This window comes from Diprion similis, chromosome 14 (genome assembly GCF_021155765.1).
Source record: "Diprion similis isolate iyDipSimi1 chromosome 14, iyDipSimi1.1, whole genome shotgun sequence".
Lineage (NCBI taxonomy): Eukaryota > Metazoa > Arthropoda > Insecta > Hymenoptera > Diprionidae > Diprion > Diprion similis.
Window position 1 is genome coordinate 6,183,897 of NC_060118.1, and position 23,012 is coordinate 6,206,908.

The 23,012-nt window shown below is 34.3% G+C and overlaps 1 protein-coding gene across 1 annotated transcript in view; it reads left to right on the top strand.

The window, feature by feature from the left end:
* LOC124414558 overlaps positions 1 to 23,012 on the top strand; it is a 100,352-nt gene extending 77,340 nt beyond the window's left edge. The window contains exon 13 of the mRNA XM_046895522.1: positions 22,900 to 23,012. The gene's annotated coding sequence lies outside the window, so the exon portion shown is untranslated. The remainder of the gene's footprint in view (positions 1 to 22,899) is intronic.

A 23,012-nucleotide genomic window follows, 5' to 3' on the forward strand; every position in this document is an offset into this window, starting at 1 on the left:
GCAAACCGAGTTTGTCGACTTTTGTTACAGGCGTGCCACTTCAAAATTCAGCTATAAGACCTTACTTGCAACGGTTAAAGTTCATCTTTGGGATGCGATTTTTTTCGAAGCAAGCAGATCTCAAACAGTTGATAAAGTAGTTCGGGAAGGCTTTGAAAACTTTTATTGTCAATAGATTTAGGATCGATGATGACCACGAGCCATTATCACGATATAATTTAGACATCTCATAGACCCGTTTAGAGTAATTAGTTGGCTCCCCTGGTTTTGCTGAGCAATAGAATTGAGTTATGTTGCGCCTGCGCAATCGGTCGCTCAGCCTGATAAGTTTCAACGTTTCTTCTCAGTAAACGTTTGACATATCCTTAGTGATTTACTGAAAAAAATAGCGCGCAGGGTTACCGTAGTAAGAAACAAAATTTAATTTTTCAATAAAAAGAACTTTTTACTTCAAGGAAAACAAACGTATTTACAAATTTCTGAACGGTTGCCTACATGCGAAAATCTGCTGAAAAGTTGTTACAACACGAAATAGTCCGTTTTTCAAATTTCATATATTTATAGCTTAACCATATAATTTGTCTTGAATGAAATTAAAAAATTTGTCTTCCACATATATTTCATTCAACCATAATTTCATATTGTATGTCTGCGTGGAGAATGCTTATCGATTCATATCGTTATTTGTATGTCACCTTCAAGAATTACCGCATGGTAGGAATTATCTCAGTTGAAAGGAAGTCGCCGTGTCCTATCGAGCTTGCAGTCACACACTGGAACGCCGTAACACTGCACGATCGTAATGATCATTATTTTTCCGCTGTGCGTGTGAAAAGTGATCACTCGTTAAAATGAACAATCCCAACCTTATTTTGGCAGTGCAAAAACATTTCGCTCAAAAACATCAGCTACTTATCGTGAAATACGCCCATGTGAGTATAAGTGTATATATATATGTATATACAATTATACATATATTCAATGTCTCATACAAACGAGAGCTACAGCGAAATGAACATTCGACGGAACAATTGTGTAATCGAATTTGATTAAAATATTTTTAATCGTACATGAAAAAGTTGTGTGTACAATTGTAGACATAAATTTCCTGAAAGCAGATTAGAAAAAGTTTAAGATAAGCTATTTTATACGTGATCAAGTAATGCGCGATAATTAGGTTTCGTGTTTGTTTGTTGTTTTTTTTTCATTTATATACTTGGCGATATTCTCTTTTCGGTGCAGCATTGTACAATTTGTCAATAGAAAACTGATTCAGAAGGAAACCAGTATGGAGAAACAAGTGACCGAGTTTTCTAACCTAATCTTTGGCATCCTTTGTAATCTTCGTAATCCATTGTAATCCCTTGTAATCTGACCTTATAATCTGGCATTGTAATCCTGAGTAATCTTTTATAACCTCTTTGTGTTCTCCGTTTAATATTTGTAATCATTGTAATCTATTACAATTCATCGTAATTCCTCGTAATCTCTTTACGTGCTTCTTGTTGTCATTGTGACCCTTGAAATTCTTGTAATTTTATTGTAATATTTCCAATTCGCTTGTAATCTTTTGTAATCCTTTCGCATTCTGTATCTCATCTTTGCAATTCGTAAGGTCCTGGTAATATATTTTTTTTTTTTATAACTCTTCATAATATTTACAGACTTTTTGTGATCTACGTAATCCGTTGTGATCTCTGTAAATTTTGCAACTTTTCAAAACCCTTGTGATCTTTTCAATCTGTGCAATCATGCAATCTCTTTGACAACATTTTAATCGCTGCAACCGACTCGTGTCTACGCCATATTTACATGGTGATTAATCCCACGAAGAAACAGAAGCATGGGTCAAATTCCAAGAGATCAGGGTCGAGGTTAACCGGATTGACGCAAAATGTCCCGGCTACACATCCGTAACTAGAGACCTAATGCAATATTGGCGATATATCATGCGGAAAATTGCCTACCAGAGGTGAACGAGCATGACTTCTAGTGAAGCGTGTTCTCTTCCATTCACCGTAAACATCAGGGACACTCGAGCGGGATAATTACCTCCATAAGTTCACTCCGTTTCAGGAAAAGCAATTGCCGTTTTAACAAACGTTTGTTTCCTGCTCAACGCATAAAATTCATCCATATTTTATTCTTTCCCTTCCTTATTTTTACTCTGTTTTATAATTTTTTTTTTTTTTTTTTTTTTTTTTCACAAGGACATCGCACAGCAACAAATAGACAGACTTGAATTTCAATACACTTGCTATTTCACTGAAATTTCATCCAATTTAGATAAATTTTAGGCATCCAGTAAATTTGTGTTTAGTGCCAATTTGATAAAGTGAGAATGTAAACGTGAAATAAAATTCAATCCTTATTTAAAATCATTTCTATGAGAGTGACCTCTGGCAAAAGATTTTTTTTTTTCAATCCAACTTCTGCGGTAACGCAAAGTAATTATTATAAATTAGAAACTTTGACAAATATCAACGATTCCTAGGGCTTTTGTGCTTATTAGGATGTGTTCCGATGTTTAGTTCCCAGCGCTGTCAACAATCTTTTATCTCCTTTGCGCTACCAAGTTCGTGAATAGCTCTACCTTCGTCCTAGGGAGTTTTTAGCGCTGCCAGCTGATTTCGGAACGCACCTTTAAATTTTCTTAGCAAGTTACTTTTCTCACAAATTTCTGTCATTGATATAGGGTGTGTTTCAGAATTGGCTCCTAGTGTTGTCAACGATCTTTTATCTCTTTTCCGCTGCCATGTTTGTTCATGTGTAGCTCTGCCTCTCTCCTAGGGAATTTTTATCGCTGCCGGCTAATTTCGGAACGCATTGCACCCATATTCAAACCGTCGAAATCATATTGCCCGATTTTCACAGATTTACTTGACGTATTCTACATAATCAATTGAGCGGGTTAGTGCAAAAATAGTAAATCGATAATAATTTACCATTTACCTCCTTGACTATTTTCAATCCATACTCTGAATACGAAATTTTTTTCACTCTATATTTCCCCTCGGGAGTAACTCGTAAGTATTCCTAGGTAACGTAAGATCGATGGAAAATAAGACGTAATGACCTGTCTCAAGAATAATGCTTACTATGTTCAGGTTTTATCAGCAACAATTTGCATACACACCCGGAAAATTTATGAAGCTTGTCAGGTTGGCAATTAAGGGTGGCCACTCCTTAGTCGATTTTTATGATTTTTTATAATAATAATATTGGAAGAATAATTATAATTAGGTGTACAAATAAAAAATTTCGAAAAATTCCATTCCTATCGTCAGATAGAAAGTCGAAAAATGATTGACACGTAATTTTTCTTTTTTCAATTCAATGCTTATTAACAAAGATATAGCAAGTAGAATTCCGCGTGACGTCATAATGTTATACATGTACTACATTGTAGTATATCTATATCTAGTAACATTGTGACGTCACGCGTCAATTTCAAACTGCTATATCTTTGTTACGGAACGTTAAATCGAAAAAAGAAAAAATACGTGTCAATTATTTTTCGACATTTGATCTGACGATACTAATGGAATTTTTCATTTGCACACCTAATTGGCCAAAAGGCCAAAGGGGATGCTTTAGAATAAAAAAGTTGACTTTTTCGGAAAAAATTTCAAACTTTAACCCAGGAGCAAACATTTTTATTTTGATAATTTTTAATCGGTCTTAAGTTCATTAATTGAATTTCGAAATTCGAAAACGAAAATTTCAAAATAATGAGAAAATTCATTGAAAATTCATGTGTAATCAAAAAAATCAACGAATTCATATCACATGACAGAAAAAACATTGCGTAAAAATTTGTTAAACAATGTTTCGATTAAAGAATTGATTGATAACTTTCGGGCTTATTATTATTGAAATTTAATTTTCTAATCGTCTTTATTGTGGCTGACTTTTTTCCCATGTTTATCTTATCATACAATATGCAATATTCTCGACAAAACTAACTTTTGGTTGAGAATGTATAACCAGTACATCCTTAAGATTTCGGCAAGGGAAAAACTTATGATTTTGTTTCTTACCGAGTCGTCAGCTGTTCCAGCACCACATAAGAGTCCTTTAGCTTCCTCGTAATACTCTATTTGTTTCATTTTTTTTTTTTTTTCTTTGTTTTCTGCTAGTGACAATTATTCAAATCTATACCACATGATCGTAAACAGCGACAAACGGTGACATATATGTTATGATCGGTTAGCAAGTTGGATTTTCTAAAAACTTGCTATTGATGGAACAGTATCATTTTGAAAATCTCTTTCTGGATTCTGTCGAAAAGAGTGAAAACTTGCGAAAAAAATTTCGGCAATGCCTTTTGCAAAAATGATAGCAAATTCGATAAGCAATACGAGATAAGACATCAACGTAATTTGAAAAAAGGTTTCATTATTACAACGTTAAAAATGAAGACGGAGAAATTTCTGTGACGACAATTTTTTCTGAAATTACGCTAAAAGATGCAATTAAAATATTCGTCCAACAATATTTAGATTTAGTAAAATGTGTACTACTGAAAAAAATTTCAATCTTCTGATACTAAAATCTTAGAATCGGATTAAGAACAACAGAGTTCAATCATTTTCATTCTCCTATCTATAAAACCAGTTTTCGAATTGTTTATATCTTAGCTTTTGTTATTCGAATTTACTTAAATTCATTTCTCTTACACAGTAAAAGTGTCTTTTTATAATTATCACTGGCGGAAATAACGTTATCGGAAATTTTTTAAACGGTTTTTTGTACTTTCTTAAGCTTGGATTTAAACAGGCCTGCTGATTCGTCCTTACCAAGTTTCCTTACGTGATGGTTCTCGACACGTTCTTGTTTCCAAGGATCCTCTGCTTTGCATATATATTTCACCTGCACAGACTGACGATCATCGACCGGTCTCGCAATCAGAACCGCCAATTTACTTTACCCCTGAGTTTAGTATCTGCGTCCCGATGGGAATTTCGTGGCAAACGATCATCAGGATCCGGCTCTGGGTCTCAATCTCTTGGGTCTTCTTCTGCCGTTAATCCTTTCGACTATGAAATTCATGTACTTCTATTCGATACTCCAGATTTTATGTCTATCACCAATTCACAAAAACGAAGTGACGATTCCAAAGGCTATATTTACACGTAATTTGATATGAAATTGAGACTCGGAAACTGAAACTGAAGTCAATGGAATTGGTTTTAATTTAAACAAGATTACTTTCGGATGTATTGCACCAGTTTTTGAATGCTAAAAACATAACGCACTGATTAATGTGTAATAAACTAATGTACAAGTTTGAAATTGGTTAATATTATCAAAAATCCATGTCACGTGAGTTCTGTGGTATTCATTGAAGAACAGAATGAACAATTTTCTCATTAAAATTGGTCAAACTATACAGATTTGATAGTAAAAAAATACGTACGATAATCTAACCTATCTCAGATTAACAATTATTTAACTATTACAATCAAAATTCACGATTTTCGATTAATTTTTATATTGAGGATATAGTTTTCTTCTAAAACTTGTAAAAAAAAATTAGGCAACAGGTTTTTCTTTTCAGAACAAGTCAATATTGGTGAAATATTGTAAAATTGAATATTTAACGATGCCAACAATGTAAAAAAATATCCGATTGAATTTGTAGAAAATAGTCGTTCGAACAAAATAAACGATCGTAAAGTATTTTTAACCATTTTTAAGCGATTTGAAACAGAGCGTCGATATTCAAGCCTTTGTTTGTAGTTCCAGTATTTAATATTTTTCCATTTTGAAAGATATCGTAGTGGCTTAGGAATACGATGATTCGGTAAATGCTCAATGCACGACTGACTGGTGATAAAATTGATCAAAAGTATCAGTTTTTGGCAAACCAACTTCCTTCATTCAGATCCGAAATCTGATCTTCGCGGTTACTCAATATCGCCATTTTCACACTTTTTCGATTGAACTTTATTCGATCGTTTTCTTTTTGTCTTAAGGTCCTATATAGCAGTCCTACCTTTACCGACAGAATAAACTCACCCCTTTTCTCCATATATTAACCCTTCCTTGGCCACCTAGGAATAATTCATTCTAGGCTGTTTTGTACCCATTTAGGGGTAAGTAACAATTCTAAAAAAATTGGGGTCACTAGTTTGAGGTTTCTTTTTGATATTCGGACAATCAGAATAATAAAATGTTTAGTCATACAATAAATTAAAATCAATAAACAATAGAAAATCGAGTCAAGTGACCATTTTACTAACAAGATCCATATCTCGGATCTGAAGCGTTGAAAAAAAATATCGAAAATATGTTCTTTCAAATAAATCTGGTGGTATTGGTCCTGGCTCAAAAAAACCTATTTATTCAGCTGCCTATAGAGAAGATATTTTTTTAGGTGTAAATTACAATAAAATTGAAGTATTATTCAAATAATGAATTTTTTTTTTCATAGAAAACCTTAATTCGAGTTTTTTAAATCGTTTAAAAAAGTGTATGGTTTTTTCACACTTCTTGCTATTTCCACATTTCCAGCATTTCAGGGGCCAAAAAGTGTATAGTTGAGATACTTTACTCAATTCTGGAAAGAATGAGCGATGCACCGTCAAAATTTGAACCCTTTCCATTCTTTTGTTTACTGTAAGAAGAAAAAGAGTGAGTCTACTCGGTCGGTAAAGGTAGAACATAACCTCAACTCTAAGTTTTCTCCACTACTCAATCGATCATGCAACCCTGAATTGAAATGATGTCCTGTTTTTGATCCTCTGATACTACACCGTGTTTGTGAAAAGAATACGGTCGCTCGAACGCAGTCATGCGGCCTCAGCTATGCCGAATATGGGTTCAATTGCACAATACACTCCGTACTTTGCAAGCCTAGCAATCCAATTACGACGTCGCCTCTATGCCTATGGCGCACCTGTCTGCCTGCATTCACTTCGGCGAGCACACAAGAGATGGAAATTCAAGCTTTGCGAGTTCACCTCGAAGGAGTCTATAAGCACTCGGGTCAACATACCGAGACGAACACATGTGAAGGAATTGTTTACCGAATGCACTCGAGTTAGCCGCAACTCTGTCATTCGTTTCTCAATTTTTAAAAAAATTTATTTTCTAAGTAGACGGTACATGATTCATCTAGTGTTGAAGTGTTATTCTATGGTATGATGCTGTATGTGTACGTATGGGAACTTGGCGCAGGATCCGCTTGAAGTTTCAGTCCTGTTAGTAGAACGCAGGACTTGACCATTTCCGAAGTATCCACGAAACTATTCGTGCCACCTTGATGAAATTTGCGGTGAAATTCAACGACGTGAGTGCCTTAACCGGCAATTGTTCCTCCGCAAATTCAGAAATCAATGAATACTGGATCCTTGGGCTTGTTCTAGAGTCATGCTTTTGGTAATTTGGTTCTCATTCGCATTATCCTTCATTATCGAATTTATTTACTACCGTAAAAAATGAAAATGTAAAAAAATGCATAATCCTCTTTCCAGTTTGAATTGTATTCTGAAATTGCGATGAATTAAAGAGACAAAAGAATTTACATCGGAGGTATATCATTGGGTGATCTAGAAGGTTCTACGCGTGATGTTGTAGCCCAAATAATTCATTTTTTCACGTGAATCGGTCCACTAATTATTTGTAAATGATATTCCGGGGCCAAGATTTCGGTTTTTCTGGAATTTTAATATCTTAAATGTTAGTATGTACTAACTTGCGAACGTCCAGTAAGTCTCAGTCCTATAACTCTTAAGAGTTTAAAAACAAACAAATTGATCAGTTTTCTCACTTTGAAGAGAATGATTTACAAATTCAATTTTTTATAGCATCCATATCCCAAAAAAAGTAATGCCATTCGAGACGTTATTAATGTAAAAACATCTGACCTTTTTGACGGTGGGATTCGATTTAGGCTGGATCCTTAAGAACCGTGAACAAAAATACATTTTTCATGTTTGCCAACTTTTAACTGTAATTTAACATTTTGATCTGAAAGCTTGTAGTTTTTTACATGAAATGAACATAACTTTGCAATATCTAGTCTTATTTACATTTTTGGAACTATTTTCTGCGATAAAGGTAAATGAAATAAAAATAATTCGACGAGATGAAGTAAAATCTTATGCTTTATAAAATTGATTCGAGTAACGCACACTAAAAATATGAAAAATTTTACAAAACATTTGAATCACAACGTTCGAAATAATGAAATTCCGGAGTCTCTCATCCGATTTCAATATTTTGCTCTTATTTTGTTCCTCATAGAGATCTCCAAGGATCGTTTAAAGAAAGGTTTTCAATGCCACTTAGCATCGATCATTTTACAAACAATGTCAAATCGATTCGATATTTTATGAAAAAGTTATACCGATTTTCTTAAATACAGGTCACACGTGACATCGTGCTCGAAGCGCCTTAAGAGGATGTAATAGTCAGTCCTTACCGACTGAGTAAAATGTCACTTCTTCCAACTATAATCAAAGTCTACATAGCACTGATGCAAAGAATGCCATAATCAGCGCAATTTTATATGCTATACCGAATGAAGGTGTCCAAAAACCTTTTTGTTTCATGTGAAAATACCTCTAGGAAATGTATTTTTACAATAAGTGATAATTCAACTGTTGAAATACATTTCTTGGCACCATTATTGCTTAAACGAAATTTATATTCGGAATCGAATGTGAAATTGCCCTGACTGCGGTATTTTCAGATCAGCAATACTTCTGCTCTGATGATAATCAAAATAAGTGACATTCAGCGCGGTCGGTAAAGACGTACTATTACATCCTTTTGACGCGAAGGATGTGTAAACTTCTTCTCAGTTCGCATTACGAGGATAAGCAAACATGCGCCATAGTAAGACTCGTGACGTCAGAGCCTGGTTAGGGGCCATTCATTAATTATGTAAGGACGATTTTGGCCGTTTTTGACCCCCCCCCCCCCCCCCCTCCCAAGATAAGGTCATGTAGAGATTTTTTAAACCCCCCCTCCCTCTCTAGACCCTTACGTAATTAATGAATGGCCCCTTATCGGTACCATTTTATCACCACGTAACCTAAGTTTTTTATTTCAATAGAAGCAAATCATAATTCTTGGGGTTTTAAATTACCAATGTCACATAAATTAATGAAACATGATCAATAATATACCTATTCTATCATTCACACGCGAAAAAACAACAGTCAGCTGTCAGCTGTCAGACTGGTTGCATTAGTTTGATTTTTCTCCACCAGATGACGCATTGCACAGTGATAATCCCAGTAACGAATCGTCCTCCAGCCCTGGAGGATTTCTGATCTCGAGGGCGCGTTGACGGAAGAGAAACAGTGGTGAGAGTCGAGTAGAGTCAGACATGCGCGAGAGTTTCGTAACGTGGTGGGTACCTTCGAGTTTCCCTGTAATAATTCTGGCAGCTGGTGGTGCTGGTTCAGTACGCATCCGATCTCTCGCGAGGCACGTCACACATTCCTGTGCAGCAATTCCCGTGTGTGATTCTTTTGCTTTCGTTTATACTTTTCTCATAACGACTGTTTTTTATGCCAAACAAATTTCGTTCCTTGTAAAAAAGCATCCCTTCTACTAAACGCGATGCATTAATTCATGGTTATATTACGCAAAAAACAACTGGCGAGGAAACAAATCTAAATATGCAAATGGCAGTGGATTCATCAAAACACCGAAAACAAGTGTCTGTCTCATTCTCGCGAATGTCTAAATTCTAACTTTACACAACTTTTCACTGAGAAAAATTTCATTTTCTCACAGTTACTAGAAAGTCTTATTGTTAGGGAAATAGATATCGTCATGAAATTGTTACTACTACGTGGAAATTTGATACGATTAGTAACTATCTTAGTGTGATTAAAGCTTCTAGTAATAAATTTATTCAGTTTACTAAATGATGTCTTTTCAAAAATTAAAGCCTTGAAAGCAATTCATTGTTCAATCAACTTCAAAATGTCGCACCAGTCATAAAAAAAACACAGTACCTAATATCTATAACTTATGGTGATTACTTGAAAAAAAATAATACAGAACCATATTTTATGGCTATGCTCAAGAATGAGAATAGTTAGAAGAACCTTTCCAAGAACAGCAACCGCAGCTAGTAATTTTTCTCGGTGTGCAATAGAAAAACTCGACGACGACGATCTGCACGAATCAATGTGAAAAGTTGAACGGACTTTAAGACTTCCGGTGGACGCTGCACGCACTAAACACAAAGTAATTAACCTAGTACGGAAATGAATACGTGGGGCAAAAGTTGGTTCAAACTTTCCGAAAGTTCGGCATCGAAATCAAGTTGGGGTCGTTTACTCGATTCCGATTTTAGGGAGGAATATTTAGGAACAGATTGAACCGCGATTAAGACGCAGGCCAATCGACTTGTGGTTCGTACCGATTTGACGCCGCTACTGCGAGCATAGAAAATGTTCCTAATGACAGACGCTTATGGTGCAGAGCCCTACTTGATCTACACCTCTATTTACGGATGCGGATTCAATAGATAATGACGGAATCGCCAACACCTTCCAGCGTTCGCACCGCCGTCGAGGACAAAACCGACCGAACAATCGCTCTGGTAAATTGATCGTTTAATCACTATCCTGACACTTCTTTCCATGAAGGATGAGCCTGCAGAATTAGTAGTTAGGAAAATGAAAGATACCGTTTACAAAGTTAGTCCAGACAAAAAAGGTCTGAATTCAAAATATTCAGGATTTGGCTGCGATTTTGTGTATACGGGTTTCCGTCCCTCAGGAACTTAAATCCCAAGTAATTTTTGTGCTGCACAGCCGGCATTTCAAGAAAAAAAAACAAAATTTGACGTTTTTACATTTTCCTCAAAAACTTCTATCGAATGATGAAAAATGACTTAACCATTGTGTAGAGCGAAAATTTCTGCATCGAAATAAGTCCTCATATGTCAGAAGCGGAATCGACATATGAGGATTAACAAATTAAGAAAAAAGATATTCTACTTATCGACAGCATCTGGGGAATTCTAGTGAAATAATTTCTTAATTAAGAAAATAGAAATTCTACTTACCGATGGCATCTGGGGAATTTTGGTGATATAATTTCTTTTTTTTTTTTTTTTAATTTGTTAATCCGATCATGTTTTTGACATCCGCGGAAATAATTCGATGTAGAATTTTCCGCTTTACACGATGGTCAAGTCATTTTTCATCAATCGATAGTGGTTTTTGAAAAAAGGCATAAAATGTCTAATTTTGCTGCTTTATCAAAACGTTGGCTATGCAGCTCAAAAATAACTCCAGATTTGCATTCCTGAGGGTCAAAGGCCGCTATATACAAAATAGTGGCAACGAATTAAACAACATCCCTACTATGTGATACAAATTACCATCAACAATTTTGAATATTACAAACTTTCATATTAACTTACTTACACGAACTTATCGTTATCCATTCTGGAAATAATTGTTTGTAAACTTTTTCTCAGGTGATTTCTGGAAATTTCTACGGTGAAAAAAAAAACCCAAAACATTATAATCAGATCGAAAACACCAGTCTCATAACTTAGAACGTTCTAATTATAAAATCTATTCTCAAATTGTTGATATCGTAGCATGTTTTGTTTGAATTTGCCTAAGATTTCTATCGCTTGCTAGGGATGTTGTTTCATTTTTGAATCATTTTCTTTTTTCTCTCTTAACTTTTGAACCCGACAATTCATCGTTAATAATAATTTTGGAGAATAAAAACTCTACGAGTATCTATGAAAAATATCCAAGATCTGAAAAATTCTGCATATTATTTTCAGAAGTTTTCTAACGCTTGAATTATTCATGCTAGTCGCACCCCACATGGGAATCAAAGTAACGCTATTTTACACCTGAGTATTGAGAGTTCGGCTCAAAGTTCTGATCGAATTTTTATAATTTTTCCAGTCGCATTACCTCGCGAAATATTTTTCCGGAAATTTCGAGTCGAAAAATTACATTGATGTACAGCTGAAAAGAATTCTCGATGTATGTCTGGGTTTTCACTTATTTTATCATAGCTTTTGCACGTTACTTCCAAACTTTTCGATATGAGAGATTATCGTGAGATAAAACTTTTAGTAAGTTTTAATACGAATCAGTAAATTTTGTTAAATTTTCAACAATTTTTCCGCTCTACATTTGGTAATAAATAAAAAAAAAAGTTACAATTATACAACGCGATCTTCAAATCTGCGAAATTTATTCACCAAATCAGTTTGGTGAATAATTTTTTCATCGACGAATTCATCACATCGCCAAGCATTCTTGAGACCCATATAATTATTACACATTGTTAAGGATGTTCTTAAATTCAAAATCAATACTTCGTTATTAATTTCAATAAGATATAGTCATGCTGCATACATTACTTATTGATGAAATCAACATATCATGAAAACTTTGACAATTTTCCTGAAAACAGAAGATAAAAAAATACTTCAATTATGAACTTGCAAGTTCGAATATCGATTATTCATTTCAAACTGCTTTAAAATAATGAAAAAATAAAGTAGATAGATTGATTTTATTACACAATCCTTCTTTTCAACGTTGAACTGATACTGATTGAAATTTTGATTTTTTTTAAATTAATTATTGTTGGACATAAAAAAAAACAATTGACATTGTGGAGTAACAATGACTGAAAAATTTTCGGCGTGTTGAGTGAAATGAAATAAATCTGAACTAAGATCCTTTTTTCATTTTAAATTTGTTTGAAATAAAAATTGAAATCCAAGCTTTTGTTTACGGTTGGCTCTAAGTTTTTAAGGAAAATTTATTTCATCTTTAACGACATCATCGAATCATCTTATCATGCAAATATAATATTTTTTTTTACAAACACATTGAGTTTGATCCGTAAAGTGAATGAGATTTTATTTTTATGTATTTTTTGTCCTTAAGGGGTTGAGAATATTTTTAACCTTAAAACAGCGCGTTTTTTTCGACAGTTCTTACAGCAACTTAAAGACGCCCGTCTTGCTTATACTTGGCGGGTTTAAACTTTCGGACGAGTTTATAAACATTCATAAATCTTCCTTCTACGGTAGCTATAAAGCTTCTATTGTAAAAATATACTCTTCGATGGTTATACTCGTGCGATTCATACAAGTGCAAAACCAATTCTGGAAATTTATTATCGTCTTTTATAATCTACGCGCTAATAATAACTTGCCCAAACGTGTGCTGATGGCGAATTAATAATTCTGGCATCAGCTACAGTGCCTTGTTATCGTGTTATGTAATAAAAAAAATTGAAATTTTGTCAAATTGTTTAATTTAATGAAAAAAGAGTAGTGTGGATTGTTACAAAATTTTTGGATTTCATTTCTTTGAACTTTTCAAAATTTCAAAACTTTCTAAATACCGTTATATCTTGAAAGCCTACGACTAAACAGAAAAATATTTATACAGACAAAAAAGTTGCAGCTTTAAATAAACTTTACGAAAAATTTTGTTTCGTAATTTTTCGAGTTGAAAAAATGACCATTTTCATCAATAATATACGAAAATAATTTTTTTTGGTCGGTATGTCAGTTTCAATTTATCTAAACTGTACAATAGACACGTTTTTTTTTTTTTTTTTTAGATGGCTCAATTAGTTGTTCCAAGGCATTATTATGATTTTCCATAATAACTGATTTCTGTCGAAAAAAAAAATCTTAATAATAAAACAAAGCATAGCTTTGGAACAACTAATCGAGCTTTCCAAAAAAAAATATGTGTCTATTGTACATTCTAAGAGAATTTTCTGGAATTTTTTCAGATAAATCGAAACTGATATACAGACCGAAAAAAATTATTTTCGTATATTTTTTATAAAAATGATCATTTTTTCAACTCGAAAAATTATGCAACAAAATTTTTCAAAAAGTTTATGTAAAACTGCATCTTCTTTATCTGAATCATTTTTCTGTTTAATCGTATGCTTTCAAGATACAACGGTACTTGGAAAATTTTGAAAAAGTAAAAAAAATACGATCTAAAAATTTTGAAAAAATTTACACAAAAAAAAAAGCTTCGATGAACCTGTACGAACAAATCATATTCCAGGTAAAGATAATTTTTTCGATAAAATTTCACGATAATGCTTCAAGTTTAGTAAAACAATTAAATAATAATTGAAAAAAAATCTTCGTCGCGAGAAATGCAATAATTATGTACTTGATTCGGTTGTCGCTTGTAACTTTCTTCGATACTGAAATTCAATCCATTGAACAAATTTTTCTTGAATGTAATATTTTTCCATTTTTCTCACATAAAATGTATCCTCCATTCTTTAAAGAATAAAAAAAAGGTTTCCGTCACGCTGCCAATTAGGATCTTAAAACTGACTGCTTAATATTGAGTCGCTCCGAGTCTGAGTCACGCGAGATGAACACGAGACAGAAAAGCAGCCAGTATATATACTCCAGTATAAAATAGAGAGTATAATGCAGCCACCCTCACCCTCATCGCTGCAGTCCTTTCGGTATTAAAAGGTGCAAAGAATTTCTGCGCGGTCATTCCGCGCTTCAGAATTCAAGGAGAACATTTGACCCGATTAAAACTTTTCAGACACCAACCTCATGCCATTTCTTTTTTTTTTTTTTTTTTTTGCTATTTTTTTTTTATTTCCGGAAGTCACGTTGAAAAACAGCCGAGAGAGTTGAATGCTAAGTGGAGAGTTGAGGAGGGTGCAGTACAGTTGAAACTCAATATTTAATTGCCTGTTTCGCCAGGAGATGACAGAATTTTCAACCTTGCCAATTTATCAAATTTTTTTTAACTACGCTGATTTTTTTAGAAATGCAATAAAAAGAGACTGAAATTATAATAAAGAGCTTCGGTAGAAGCTTTTTACTTCAAACTGCTTTAAGACGGTGAAAAATTTAATAAACTCGTTCAATTCCACTTCATCATTGCTTATTTTACTCTTCGGATAATTGTTTCTCATAAAATTCGCTGAAATAAATTTTTTTCTGTTCTTTATACTATATTACTGTTTTTATTGTACTCAAATCAATATCAGTGGAATCGTAAAGAATTATACAGTCACCGATGTTAACGGAATAAAGAGAAAACATTGTCAGAGTGGGATTGTAAACGATTATCTTTTGAATAGAATGATTTATTGCAGAGTTGAATGGATTGATTAAACAAAGTAATTCACCATTTTAAAATGATTCCAGATTTTAAAATCATTACCTAAGCTAATGTTTATGGGTTTTTTTCGCATTTCAAGAGAATCGCCATAGCTTTTGAATGTATTGTTTTGATGAACCCTTATCGTGCGATGATCTCTTAATTCAATTGCCAAATAAGTATTGACTGAATTTCGATGAAGATGTAAAAAATTGAAAAAAAGACGTTAATCAGTGTAGTCATCATTATTTATAATACCCTGAATCAAAACATGCAATTCTTCGTATTAATTTCGCCATATTTTTAATTGTACTATCTCGTTTAAGGGTGTATCAGGCGTACAGTCGAAGCAAAAAGTTCTGGAATCAAATAATTGAGAAGCCAAAGCTTAGAATCAACATCGTAATTAAGTTCAGATATGTTTCGTCGAAAAACTGGGCGCTAGATATAAAAAGCAATTAAAAATCGAGTGTTCTTTTTTTTATAAACCAATTTTAGATAAATTGCATAAATGAAATATACTTTGAAGAAGAAAAACTTTATAGTTTATAACATCAAACCTGTGTACAATTTTCCACAAGTTCTTCTTGATCAATTGAAGGCTCAATAAAAATATAGATTCGAGCTATTCATCGATAATTAACAATCATGAACAAAATGAGAATTTATTTATCAAAATCAAATATGCGGTGCAGTTTTTCCATTAGAGAGGCAGAATATTATGATGTCACAAAAATTGTTGATAACTGAGCCTTTTCCGTTCAAATTCATTAGTATTGTTTTTTTTTTTCAAGTTGTGTTTCCCGGTATTCAAAGAACGTTGTTTTAACCTTCAATTCAACTCAATTGAATTATGTATTAATATGTAACACCGGTCAAGACGAATTTTTAATTTGGGTTCTAAATGCCAAATTTTGATTTCATCCACGTAACTAATGAAAGAAAAAATAATTTTCCTAGATGAAGTTTGCTTTTGTAGCAGCCCGAACGATATATCAGATTTTAAGAAAAATCACCTATTTCCTTAAAATTTATTGTAAATAACAATTAAAAAAACTTCAGTTTCGAATTTGAATCACTTTTATTAAAAAAATGATAATTAATTAGATCAACAGAATTTTTTAATTTTTTTTTGAGATTACATTTAAATAAATAAATTTTGATTCTATACATCAAATCATAACCAAAATCTCCATTAGTTACTTATAAAGTTTGTTTTTCTCTTTTTTATGTCGATAAATAAGTCTTGAATTTTTTGGTCATAGCTACCAACCAAAAACTGAAAAACTCAAATTTCACTCATTTACTTTTCATTTCGTAATTCACATTGGACACATTGGACGATGTGTTGACTGGACTGAAAACCTGTTACATTTTTAAATGTGAAGAAAAGTGGGAAAAAATTGGATCGCCAGATGGTTAAATTGATTTGGCAGCGACAGTTTCTGTCCGATGGGTCCGATTACGGGCGACGCGTGGTGTGAGTATACATGGTGTGCCTAGAACTCCTACGACACGTCCCTTTCTTCGATGTCAAAGATTTCAAGTGAGATGTGTACCAACTGTCTAAAGAAATCCCTATATTGTTAGGGAATTATTTTTCTGGCGAACGCTGACCTGCTCGCTAATGACATCGTGTATAGTTGTGGTGTGAGTTATTTAAAGTCCCGCTCATTTTTTCCCCACGCAGATTCAACGGTACAACAATTAATCACCACCGATCTAGGGGATTTTGGCGCCGTTGGTACACTTCTTACTTAAGTTCAGTCCAGCGCGAGAGAGAAACTGTTTTGGAGAAAGAAGCTGCACTACTAGCGTGGTGTGAGTATTACATGGTGTGCCGAGAACTCCTACGACACGTCCCTTTCTTCGATGTCAAAGATTTCAAGTGAGATGTGTACCAACTGTCTAAAGAAATCCCTATATTGTTAGGGAATTATTTTTCTGGCGAACGCTGACCTGCTCGCTAATGACATCGTGTATAGTTGTGGTGTGAGTTATTTAAAGTCCCGCTCATTTTTTCCCCACGCAGATTCAACGGTACAACAATTAATCACCACCGATCTAGGGGATTTTGGCGCCGTTGGTACACTTCTTACTTAAGTTCAGTCCAGCGCGAGAGAGAAACTGTTTTGGAGAAAGAAGCTGCACTACTAGCGTGGTGTGAGTATTACATGGTGTGCCTAGAACTCCTACGACACGTCCCTTTCTTCGGGGTCAAAGGCTTCAAGTGAGATGTGTACCAACTGTCTAAAGAAATCCCTATATTGTTGGGGAATTATTTTTCTGGCGAACGCTGACCTGCTCGCTAATGACATCGTGTATAGTTGTGGCGTGAGTTATTTAAAGTCCCGCTCATTTTTTCCCCACGCAGATTCAACGGTACAACAATTAATCACCACCGATCTAGGGTATTTAGGCGCCGTTGGTACACATCTTACTTAAGTCCAGTCCAGTGCGAGAGAGAAACTTTTTTGGAGAAAGAAACTGCACTCCTAGGCACACCATGTATACCTACACCATGGGTGCAACGTGCCAGTTCCCATCCCCCCTCCATCCCCCAGCCGTCAGCTATATACGCAATCAGTTGATGGTTCGGAAATTGTCTTTTCAGATGAATTAATTGAAATATTCGACAAGCCCGCCTATCGCATGCCGCATGCAAGACAGCGAGTTACAGTTTAAAAGTAATTATGAAACAGTTGAACTCTTTATATTATTGACAAATTTGTTTGTTTCCTTTTTGTCATCATTTCACTATGAATTAAATGTTTTCAGAACACTTTTCGGGGCCTCAATATTTATGTAATTATTAAATTGATATTTTGGATTCTTTCAAAAACAGAATGACACTTGTATTATTTCGTTTTCAAAGTGGAAGATAGCTTGTGATTAAAATGTCAAAATTTATTACATGTACAATGTGTAATGGGTGAGTAGGTTGTTCAAAATATTTCTTTTACCCCAATATATGCAGTTGAAGTGTGAACAAATTTATTTATACAATTTGGACGGACGTGCTCTTTCAACTTATATAACACGCAAACTCACGCCGTAAAAAATCTCAAACAAGATCATTCATCGCAGATTAAACATTTCGTCTTGGACGATATAATAATTTTTTCGAAAGATTCGTGATCGGTGAGCTCAAACGTGTTTCGAACATGCTTTTTTCAAACATTTTCAACGTTGCTTATAATATCCAAAATTTCTCTCCATCGATTTCAGTAATAAAATTAACGTAAAAATCTACTTCCATGGAAATTGAATGTATTAAAGAAAATTTAAAGCCATATTTCTGCCGGCCATATTGGGACGAAGAATCTGGTCCTTCAGTAGCAAAGAAAAAATATGTGTAGTTTTCTGTGTATTTAAAAACCTGTTATTACATGTGAGAAAAATTTACCGACATCATGAGTTTGCGTGTTCATTCGCCATCTTGGAATTAGAAGTACTGATTAATAATCAAAAAGTGAGGCAGCCAATTGGCAAGATAATCAAAAATGTATAAAACAGTTTGCGAAATTAGCATCAGAGTCTGAATAGTTCTATTGATTCAAGTATTGGCAAATATCCGTTTGAAGTTCAATAAAAAAAATACCATCTTTTTTTACAGCCACTCAAATATCTGAAATATCTATGTAAATTGATCAATTTTCATTTGCAATCCGTATAAGTTCGATCCGCGTTATTAGATTCTACGATTTGAGGGATCAAATGGAGAATCCCAAGGCTTTCCCGTCAATTTCAACACCGCAACCAGAAAAATTTCTAGTTATGGTTGCTAGTCGGTCTCTAAATATATTTTTATTTTTGATAAACATCGAAAAGTATAGTTATGTGGACCAAATAAAAAAAAGAAATTATCCAACTATCAAAATCTAGTCAACTGAACAAACAGATTCAATGTTGCAATAACCGAAAAATGTAATACAACGGCAACGGTGATCACACTTGATAAAATTTTCCAACAATCAAAATAAATGAAATTTTCTCAGTACCTACGTGAAAAGTTACAAAAATCAGATAATTCACTCCAGTCGGGCGTGATGTCGTATTTTAAGCTGCGCCACCGACTCGAGGGAAAAGGGAGAAAGGAAAAGGGAAAATCCTCCGGGGATATGTTGGAGACATTGGTGGTCCAAGAAGGCATGAAGTATAGATTCGCCTATAGCCAAAGAACCCGTTTCCAGGCATTTATTTTTTCCGTCTCTTCTGTCTTTCCTTGCCTTTCCTTGCCGTTACTCTTCTACCGCTTCTTCTTCGGTTTCTTCTTCTCCTCTTACTTCCTGTTATTTTTACTCTGCCTTTTTCTCCTTTTCCTCTCAACGTCCAAACTCCACGCTGCATTTTTGTTACTCAGCGATATAACGACTGAACCAAAATAAAACGAGATCCTGTATACCTGCTCACCTAACTGCCAACCTGACAAAGACGTGCCACTGCTGGTGCAACACGTATTTTAATATAAAGGGCGTGATGTGAGTAAACATGATGTGCCTAGACATGCAGCTTCTCTCTCCAAAAAAGTTTTTCTCTCGCGCTGGACTGGACGTGAGTAAGACGCGTACCAACGGCGCCAAAATACCCTAGATTGGTGGTGATTAATTGTTGTGACGTTGAATCTGCGTGGGGGAAAAATAAGCGGGACTTTAAATAACGCACACCACAACCATACACGATGACAGTACCGAGCAGGGTAGCGTTCGCCAGTAAAATAATTCCCTAACAATATAGGGATTTCTTTAGACAGTTGGTACACATCTCATATAAAGGCTTTAACCTCGAAGAAAGGCGCGTGTTACGGGAGTTCTAGGCACACCGTGTATACTCACACTACGCTAGGAGTGCAACTTCTTTCTACAAAAACGTTTCTCTCTCGCACTGGACTGGACGTGAGTAAGATGTGTACAACGACGCCAAAATCCCCTAGATCCCATAGAAAAGAAGACCGTTAGGAATAAATCGAATGCTTTCCTCGTATAATCACGTAGAACAATATTAAATAATACCTCATTTGTGAATGAAGCTAACACGCATTAGACTGTTTCAAATTGGGATGATATTTTTTGGTGAAACAAGGTCCGAACATTAGTTTTTGTCGCACAAAAATCGTTCCGAAGAATAGGATTTTTATCCTAACTATAACGTATAAATTGTAAATTCCAGCTGTACATAAGGTTCAGTGGTTAAGAATTTTAGTATCATCGCATTAATGATCGGTTTTTTTTCCTAATGCAAAATCGTTTCACTCGTCCAATTTTTACGAACGTCAATTCTCATTTTATTCGAGAATGTATCGTCTATAAAACGAGTGATGAGATTGTTATACAGAATTCAATTACGAACAAAGTGATAAATCGAAATTCATTACCGATACAAGACCAATGGTACGTTTTTGGCATTAAAGTCATGTAGTACTCCGGACAAACTCGGTCGGTAAGGGTAGGAGTACTACATGACCTTAAAGAGAAGTGACACAGTGTCACATTATTCGCACAGGAATAATTATGATTCAGTCTACTCCTAGAAAGGCCCAATTCTCGGGTTTAAAACTTTTCTGTACTAAAAAGATATTATTTACATAAAATTAAACCTAATGAACTTGAGTTACAATCTTCAAATACCCGTTGCATCATATTATTACTTTGTATACCTACATCGACATTTTTTATGCAAGTGATTTATCAAATTTGAATACATTATCTTACGAGCTACTTTGAAATCCAACTACAAATAATCCTCAGATTTAGTTCTACATACAGCGATGCAGAACGGGAGTAATTCGAAAAATATTAAAATTAGCTACAGCCGTGTTTTCTTCTTTTATTTTTCAAAGTAAAGTAGCTAAAGCGTATTTCTTGATTCAGAGAGTCAAGACCTAGACTCTCTAATTATTTCTTGACTCTGTGCAACATTGATTGGCCAGTAATTGTGTACAGAAATAGCTCGCTGGTGACAAAATTCATTCGGCATAATAACGCGTTTACTCTATTCGTGTGTAACCAAGTGCTTGCGTGTATTACGCCTGTAGGTACCTTGTACTCATTATCGCAACAAGGGTCAAGAGTAAACATACAAACCGCTATCCTCTATACGTGTCGATCGTTTTGTGTGTACAGAGTATCTCCGAGTAAATACCACAGTATTTTGGTTTCCCAGTGATAACAACCAAATTACACATCGCTAAAGAAAGGCAATATTGCTTATTGATCTGTATGCAATAATGCTTTTGTATACCGACACGATGTACAGCTCTTTCAAATGTATGTACGTGACTTCGCGATATGACATATTGATCTGTAGAACAGAATACTAATTACCTCCATCGATTTCACCATATATTTTTTCTTATATGAATAATTATTGCAGTTGTTGTGAGACAGCAAAGAAAATTTGTTAACAAATGTTATAATCATTGCAACTCGTGAGAAATTTCAATTTTGCTTACTTGTAGATCTTTGTTTGATTTTTCGATAGATAATTCAATATTTGTTAAGCAAACTAAGCTTTTTAAAAAATACGTTTTGCCATATTTCTTAAACATAGAACATCTCACCCATTTTCCAAAACAGTGTAACTGTTTTAGTTGTTTTAATGCGCCTTGTTTCAGAGGAATAATCGCCAAAAAAAGAAATCGTACGATTATTATTATTTTACTGAAATTGAAAGATACTTAAACCCATTGTCATACTTTTAGTCAGTCGAATTTTTCTCAAATTACATTTCAATTCTTTCGAAAACGTAATTCCAACGAATTAAATCTAATCAATAAATTTTGCCTTTGAATCCGAAACGACTATTAAAAAGTAAAAAAAACGTTATATGAAGAAATGAATTATTTTGATCAAAAACCTATCTCTTTTGCCGAAAATTTACGAACCACACGAGCTGTAATTAATGGACTTTGGGCAAAATACTCGTTTTTAGTCTTAAGACAATCGTTGATTGGTGGAATCTCTCAGAAAAGTTGGTTATGTTGTAATTTTGACTCTTTCAAAGCTGTCAAGTGGATATTCAAATTCAAATTCAACTCGATCCACTTTACTTACACTTCTTTAATTTTCGTTTCGTAATTTTTTACACTCAGAATATTTTTCACTGGGACTGTAGTCGTCTGATGCATCCGCAGTACGCAAGTTATAACCAATATAATCGTTAAAAATGAATTGATAGCCCGCTATCCAGTGGTACGAATAATCCATTTATAGCTACGCAACAAATACATACAATTTTATTTATCACGTTATGTATACATTAATGAATCGATATATCATATAGCTCTAAAGCGCTATAACGCTCTGCGCTAAATCTATACCGACATGTTTGATACTTCGAATTGTGATGTCAAAACATGATCAAAATCATCTTAAACTTCTTATTTGGTACTCATTTTAAATCAATGTTGAACGTCTATTTGAGTCAATTCGTAATTGCATCAGAAATGATTGCATACTTTATCGTGTATACAATCTGAAAAATGATAAACTTTTAACTTCATTCCCCTTCCATTTTTTTACTTTTAACTTCGTTGAATCCTTCAGGCATCATCACGAATATAAGAAAATTATTGTTCCTATTTTGTTCAGCGGTTGCCACTAGGCACGAGCTTCTCCCTCTGAAGAAAATCCTCCCCGAATACGACATTCTTGCACCCGAAATGGAAAAATAATGTCTTATCACACTTGAACAAGTTCATCATACCATATTTTTTCACATACTTAGGGCGTGATCACCGTACATGAAATAACCTCAAATTAATATTGTGTACTTCCAGCAAATTCAAGACATAAACAGCCAGGTCGCCCAGTTCCGGGACTTGTTAATTAACATTGGTCAACCACGCGACAGTCCCGAACTTCGCGAAAAGATCCGGAAGCTTCGTCGAAG